This window comes from Dendrobates tinctorius, unplaced genomic scaffold (assembly GCF_039654945.1).
Source record: "Dendrobates tinctorius isolate UK_male_01 unplaced genomic scaffold, ASM3965494v1 ptg000027l, whole genome shotgun sequence".
In the NCBI taxonomy this organism is placed as follows: domain Eukaryota; kingdom Metazoa; phylum Chordata; class Amphibia; order Anura; family Dendrobatidae; genus Dendrobates; species Dendrobates tinctorius.
The window spans coordinates 1938171-1945845 of record NW_027361695.1 but is presented as its reverse complement, the minus strand read 5'-3'; positions in this window follow the sequence as shown (position 1 = coordinate 1945845).

Sequence of the window (7675 nt, the reverse complement as noted above, 5' to 3'; positions counted from 1 at the left end):
GCCCCTTGCTTGGCAACTCCGTCCTTGTATACCGGCTCTCTCACTGGTGATTAGTGCCTTTGATTAATGGCAATTAAGTTTTTTCAATCAAAATCCATTGGATGTGCATTGATGGCTATATTGGATAAATGGCCGCGCCCTGTTCAATGGTATTCATTAGAGTGTAGACCTGCTGATAGTTCAACATGGTGTTTAAGTGCCGCAAGTGCCTAAATAGAAAAAAAAAAACTAGATTACTACTGTTCAAATTGATAAATGGGATTAATTGATAGGGCCTTGAAAATGCAAATGCCTATATGGTTTGATAGGCTGGTATAATATGAAAATAAGTGAATTATTGCGAGGAAGTGATTAAAATAGAACTTTTATTAATAATTGTACTAAAACCTATTAAGAATAAAAAATGAATATATTTTTATAAACGTTTGGAAAAGATTATTCTAAAAACTATACATACTACAAGCGTGTGTATGTAAAAAAATATATATATTTAAGGGGATAAAAATACGTGTAAAAATCTATAAAACTATAAAAAATTAAAAAAAAATAAAAAAGGATTTCCTGTTGCGGTATGTTAATGAGCTGGAAAAGAAATTTGTTTGACTCTCGGGTGTCATCTATGGCTGTTGGATTGGTTGGAGAAAAACACCAAGGACGATGCAGCTGCTGTGTCCTTATCAGTGGTCATACTGAGATCTGACACCAGAGGGCGCTCTGGACAATGGAATGCTCACTGTTCGTTCTGTGCCCAGAGATCACTGGTCCTGCTCACTGCACACTTGATGCTGTCCTGTTTTTTTTTTTTTTGTTTCAGACTCTTGACCTGATTGCAAGATACTGAACCCGTAAGATGTGTTTGCATTGAAGTTAGTCGTGTTTTGCTGTGGATGCCTTTAGTATGCAGCTGCTGCCCAGCTTTCTGGATTTCTGTAAGGCAAATCGGTCTTCAGCAGCGCTGCATTCATTACCAGCAACATTTTCCATCTGCTGCTGATTCACACAAATATATTTCATGCAGCCATCTGGCGGCATCCGCCATGTACTTCCACACAGACTCCATGCACGCCCTGTGCTTGTCCATTTCATACCCGGTCAGGACATATAAGAGGGTTGTCCGTTACTTAGATATTGATGTCTGACACACATTACCCCCACAAATCAGCTGTCTGAATCTCCTTCGGCGGCCAGATGGGCATAGTGACTGTTCTCAGATACTGCAGCTTGGCTACTATTAAGTAAATGAGGGCTATACTGCAGTACCTGAAAACGACCACTATGCTGTGCTGTTGGCTGATGATATCCCAGCCCCCCCGAAGCTCAAAACGGCTGATCGGTATGGTTTGCCAAAAGTCGGACCACCACCGATCTGATATTGATGACTTATCCTAAGGACAGTCCATGGTGGACAATGATTATCCCGCTATTAAATATCACTTGCTGTTTAAATAGTGTAAAAAAAAAATCAACACTTGTTTGCCTTTTACACGCTGTTACATGATCTAGTGAAGCGTTAAAACATTTGCGTATAGTATGGCGCCACCTGGTGTTTACAGTGTGCAGCAACATGCACGTCCACTTAATGAGAGCAGAGCTGCTGGACGAACGTGCTCAGTCACGGCCCGGTCTCTGCAGAGAGAGGGCGCTACAGGTAAGGAGCGGAGACTGCGGTACATGGCGGTGTAGGAAAGAAGTCTTCTCCTGCAGGGGAAGTAAGAACGGCACTGACGACAGTGTTGGCTGCTTCTCCCTAATGTCTGATGTCAGTGAGTATCACTGCAGTCCTGTACTGTCTGTATTACTGTTGTGCAGACGCTTCCAGCTCCTCTGTCGCTCCATCACCTCCGTAGCTCCAGCGCCTCCGTCACTATCACCTTCGTAGCTCCAGCGACTCAGTCACGCCTTCGCCTCCTTAGCTCCAGCACCTCTGTCACTATCGCCTTCATAGCTCCAGCGCCTCCGTAGCTCCAGTGCGTCTGTCACTTTTTCGCCTCCGTAGCTCCAGTGCGTCTGTCACTTTTTCGCCTCCGTAGCTCCAGTGCGTCTGTCACTTTTTCGCCTCCGTAGCTCCAGTGCGTCCATCACTTTTTCGCCTCCGTAGCTCCAGCGCCTCTGTCACTATCGCCTTCCTAGCTCCAGCGCCTCCGTCACTCCAGCGCCTCCGTAGCTCCAGTGCCTCTGTCACTCCATCGCCTTCCTAGCTCCAGCGCCTCCATCACTCCATCGCCTCTGTAGCTCCGGTGCGCCCGTCACTTTTTCGCCTCCGTCACTATCGCCTTCGTAGATCCAGTGCCTCCGTCACTCCAGCGCCTCCGTACCTCTAGTGCTTCTGTCACTCCATCGCCTTCGTAGCTCCAGTGCCTCCATCACTCCATCGCCTCCGTAGCTCCAGTGCCTCCGTAGCTCCTTCGCAGCTCCATAGCCTCGTCACTCCATCACCTCTGTAGCTCCAGCGCCTCCGTCACCCCCACGCATTTTTAGAAAATATTAGGGATTTATAGCTGGTGCACTTATTTCCAGAGCATCCTTTGAAGTCAGTCATACTCGGGAGCCTCTCATTCTGATTTTTTTTTTTTTAGGTTTCTTTGATATATTTTGGTCATAATTTGGAGAAGTAAAAAAAAGCCCTGAGGAAACATTGCAGGGGAATTTGTGTGTTCTACAAGAGATGAGACACTGCAGTCAGTCAGAGGTTCTGTATATATTCTTCTTCCCCAATATTTTTTCTGATCAACTCTCGCATGGGGAATAAAAAAAATTGAAAGGGTGTGTATACTTTTGGGATCACTAATGTGCATCTGAAAAGACTTGAAAACACAAAGTATCCAGCCGTTTTCTGTGTACAGCTTCTGTGCAATCAGATTTCTGTAGTTACTGATACCACAGTCATGTACTACATTAGATAATTAATTTTTATAATTTTTTTTTTTTTGTCAATCATGAGACTGTGCCAGCATCCGTTCTTCTATTCCTCTACAGACATGCCTACCAGATCAGGCTATATTGCACTCGGAGCCAGTTTAAAACTCATTTCTGCATTTATATAGAGAGTTACAAAAGTCTGTGCACCCATTTTTTTTATATATAACGTATATTTATGGAAAAAAAAAAAAATTCTCTCTCCCCATTGACAGAAAGTTTGCTATTGTGCACCCTTGGCCAAAAAATAATAGATACAGTCATATGTTAAAGGTTTGGGCACCCCTATTAATGTTAACCTTTTTTCTTTATAACAATTTTGGTTTTTGCAACAGCTATTTCAGTTTCATATATCTAATAACTGATGGACTCCGTTATATTTCTGAATTCAAATGAGGTTTATTGTACTAACAGAAAATGTGCAATCTGCATTTAAACAAAATTTGACCGGTGCAAAAGTATGGGCACCTCAACATAAAAGTGACATTAATATTTCGTAGATCCTCCTTTTGCAAAAATAACAGCCTCTAGTCGCTTCCTGTAGCTATTAATGAGTTCCTGGATGAAGGTATTTGTGACCATTCCTGTTTACAAAACAATTCCAGTTCAGTTAAGTTTGATGGTCGCCGAGCATGGACAGCCCGCTTCAAATCATCCCACAGATGTTCAATGATATTCAGGTCTGGGGACTGGGATGGCCATTCCAGAACATTGTAATTGTTCCCCTGCATGAATGCCTGAGTAGATTTGGAGCGGTGTTTTGGATCATCGTCTTGCTGAAATATCCATCCCCTGCGTAACTTCAACTTCGTCACTGATTCTTGCACATTATTGTCAAGAATCTGCTGATACTGAGTTGAATCCATGCGACTCTCAACTTTAACAAGATTCCCGGTGCCGGCACTGGCCACACAGCCCCAAAGCATGATGGAACCTACACCAAATTTTACTGTGGGTAGCAGGTGTTTTTCTTGGAATGCTGTGTTTTTAGCCTCCATGCATAACGCCTTTAACGCCTTTTTGTATGACCAAACAACTCAATCTTTGTTTCATCAGTCCACAAGACCTTCTTCCAAAATGTAACTGGCTTGTCCAAATGTGCTTCTGCATACCTCAGACGACTCTGTTTGTGGCGTGCTTGCAGAAACGGCTTCTTTCGCATCACTCTCCCATACAGCTTCTCCTTGTGCAAAGTGCGCTGTATTGTTGACCGATGCACAGTGACACCATCTGCAGCAAGATGAGGCTGCAGGTCTTTGGAGGTGGTCTGTGGATTGTCCTTGACTGTTCTCACCATTCTTCTTCTCTGCCTTTCTGATATTTTTCTTGGCCTGCCACTTCAGGGCTTAACAAGAACTGTACCTGTGTTCTTCCATTTCCTTACTATGTTCCTCACAGTGGAAACTGACAGGTTAAATCTCTGAGACAACTTTTTGTATCCTTCCCCTGAAAAGCTATGTTGAATAATCTTTGTTTCTTTATCGCCTTATTGGGGGACACAGATTACCATGGGTGTATGCTGCTGCTGCTAGGAGGCTGACACTATGCAAAACAAGAAAATTAGCTCCTCCCCGGCAGTATACACCCACCGACAGATACCAAGTACCTCAGTTTGTGCTTAGTGTCTGTAGGAGGCGGACCGGGATCTCCCCAGATCCGCATCTAACCATTTTCTTTTAGGTTTTGTGTGTGTATTAATCTTTTCCCATTTATTTTCCAGATTCTACATCGGGAAACGGGGTAAATGTTCACCCTGCTTTCCCATATCATGCGGCTGAGCGAGCAATGTGGTGTTACCCACATCGCAACTCTCAGGACCGCAGGCAGGACCCTTTCCCTATCACCCTCGGGTGCTACGGGCTGACTTCAGGTGGCGGGTCCTAGCCAATTCCCCTCCTCACCCCTCTCCCGGGACAGGGCTGAGAGGAAGACGGCGGTCACCGGTGGTGACTATCCCTTGCAGGCAGAAAGGTTTTGCGCCGTCTTCTGCACTATCCAGAGAGAGTGCGGGGCAGAGGACATTCATTCCCAGCGGCACCCACTCATCGCGGGCCTCTGTGGTCATCCTCTTCAGGAAGCATGTGGACGTTAGGTAAGCAGCCAAAAGCGCTACCATCAGTCCAATGCACACTCCTTACAGTCTGGTAGCAGAGTCTTCTTTGAATTTCCCGCCCATTCTATGCAGCCGCGCGCCTCTCTGCAGCTGCACGCCTCTCAGCTCCCACGCCGGGTGCCCTTCCCTGAAGCAGCAGGCAGCGGGGCCTCTCTCCCTTACCTCCCTCATCCATCGTGGCGTCACGGGTTCATCGCGCCAGGATCAGGGCAGCGGGGGCAGAAACCGGCGCGGCGCTGATTTTACTTTCACTTTCTGCTCTGCTCCGGTGCGCGCCCACTGCAGAGCGCGCGCTTTGTTGGCGCCATTCCTCAGTCCCTCACAGGACTGCGCTCTGTTCATGGATCCTTTCTCTCCTTATGACCCGCCCCCCCCCCCCCCCGCAGATCTCAGCCAATCGCGCAGCGCTGCCACCCAGCGCCGCCCATCTCTAAGGTCCTGCGCCTCCCTGATTCCTCGTGTGACACATGCCAGGGATCTCAGCTTGGGTGACTGTTCTGCTGCACATCAGATAACGGTGCTGGTGACGGTAGGCTCTTATTTTTTTCTGAGCCCCTAATTTTAGCCCCTGCGGCAGTACTCCCTATTCAGATACTGGCCGCAGTAATTCTGCAGTCCTTGCATATGTCCTACTCTGCGGGGGCTCCTTACCCTAGACCCGCCGCTATCCACTACGCCTGCGCGCACTGCAAAAAGAAGCGGGCGTCAGGGCAGTTGCCTCCCTTTTGCCCGTCCGGCAGTCCTTCCGTGATGTCTGCCCCACCGGAAGCACCCCGAGTCCCGGGATGAGCGCACCCCTCCTCCTCCAGAGTGGGCTGCTGCAATGTCTCTCAGTCCCTGGTCCAGGTCTTGGAACATCTTAAGCAACTATCTTCAGCCACCTGTGCTCCGACCGCCTCTCACGGTGAGTCGTCTGCACCTGACCGTGACCTCCACAGGGACAGGCCGGATAGGATTGCTAGGAAGCGCGTTATCTCTAGCTCGTCTTCCAGCTCGCAAGGTCCGTCCGCTCTACCCAGGCTGCTTTTCTCGTCTCCCTCGTCAGAAAACGACGGGATCTGACTCAGACGCAGATAACATGTTCAAGTCTCAGGACATGGTCGATAGTCTCATATCGGCCATTTTCAAAACGCTCGAAATAAAGGAAGATAAAGCTCCTCTTCAGGACGGCTCAGTCCCCTTTAAACGAGCAAAACCTTCCTCCCGAAACTTTCCTAACCACAAGGAGTTCGAGACCATTTTATCCAAACACTGGGAGCCCCCTGAGAAGCACTTCTCAGGCCGCAGGTACTTAGACGTCCTGTATCCATTCGATGCGGACCTTCTTACAAAATGGACGAAAGCTCCCGAAGTGGACCCACCAGTTCCTCGTCTATCCTCATTGAAGCATCTGGCGCCTCTTTCTGCCCTATTTTTTGCTTCTGCCTGGGTGGCAAAAATCATTTCAGCTTGGGCAAAAATTCTTCGCAGGGGCATTCTGTCGGCTGCCCCTCAGGACGAGTTGGAAGTTCTGGCAGACCAAATTAAACATGCGGGTAAATACCTTTTTGGCCGGTTGCGTAGCAAGGGCTAACAGCAATATAGTGGCTGTACGCCGAGGTCTTTGGTTAAAGTCATGGAATGCGGATACCACTTCTAAAAAGTCGCTCACCAATCTGCCCTTCTATGGTTCTAGGCTCTTTGGGGCCAAGCTGGATCAAATAATTTCCGATGCCACTGGGGGTAAATGTACTTCCCTCCCCCAGTCTCGACCAAGACGCCTTTTTAACAGAAAGGGTTTTCGTCCGTTCTCGTCCACAGAGAGATCTGTCCAGCAAGAGAGCCCTTCCGCATCTAGGGAGCGAGAGCAGAAGAAACCATCTTACAAGCCCGCTCCAGGTCCTCAGGTGCCCATTCCGGTAGGTTTGCCTCCAAGTGACGGGGCACCCCCACCTGGAAGTGTTTCCAGGGTGGGAGGCAGACTTTCCTTTTTCGTGGACACTTGGCTGTCGGTTGTCGACGACGCTTTGGTCAGGGAAATCATCGCATCCGGTTACAAGATCGAATTTTCTTCCCCACCAGACAGGCGTTTTTCTCGTTCGCCTTATTGGGGGACACAGAGACCATGGGTGTATGCTGCTGCCACTAGGAGGCTGACACTATGCACAAAAAAAGGTTAGCTCCTCCTCCGCAGTGTACACCCCACCGACCGGCAGGAAGTTCCTCAGTTTAGCTTAGTGTCAGTAGGAGGTGGACACGGGTCTTTCATTAGACCCATATTTACCTCGATGTGCGTCGTTCCTTTTCAGGTTCCAGGAGGGATACAGTGTGAAGAGTCACAACTGTACTCCCACAAAGAGGCTATGAGTACGGCGTGTACTGCCACCCCGTATTCTCTTAGTTCTCCGGGCGGACCACAGGCTGAGCACAGGTGTCGTGCCAGCGAAAACAATGGTCCTTGCCCCCCGCCTCCCACCCACTCGCCCACCAGAGCCTGTCGGTTGGACGAGGCGCGAATACGTAGAAGATGAGCAGACAGCGTGGGATACAGAAGGTACCTTTATTGGAGCACCGGAACATAAAGCCACAAGATGACCCGGGAGCAGCGCCAAAGTAGCGCCGCAGATTCTCGCACTGCTCGCGCCGTCCGACGGTCGCCGCATCCCT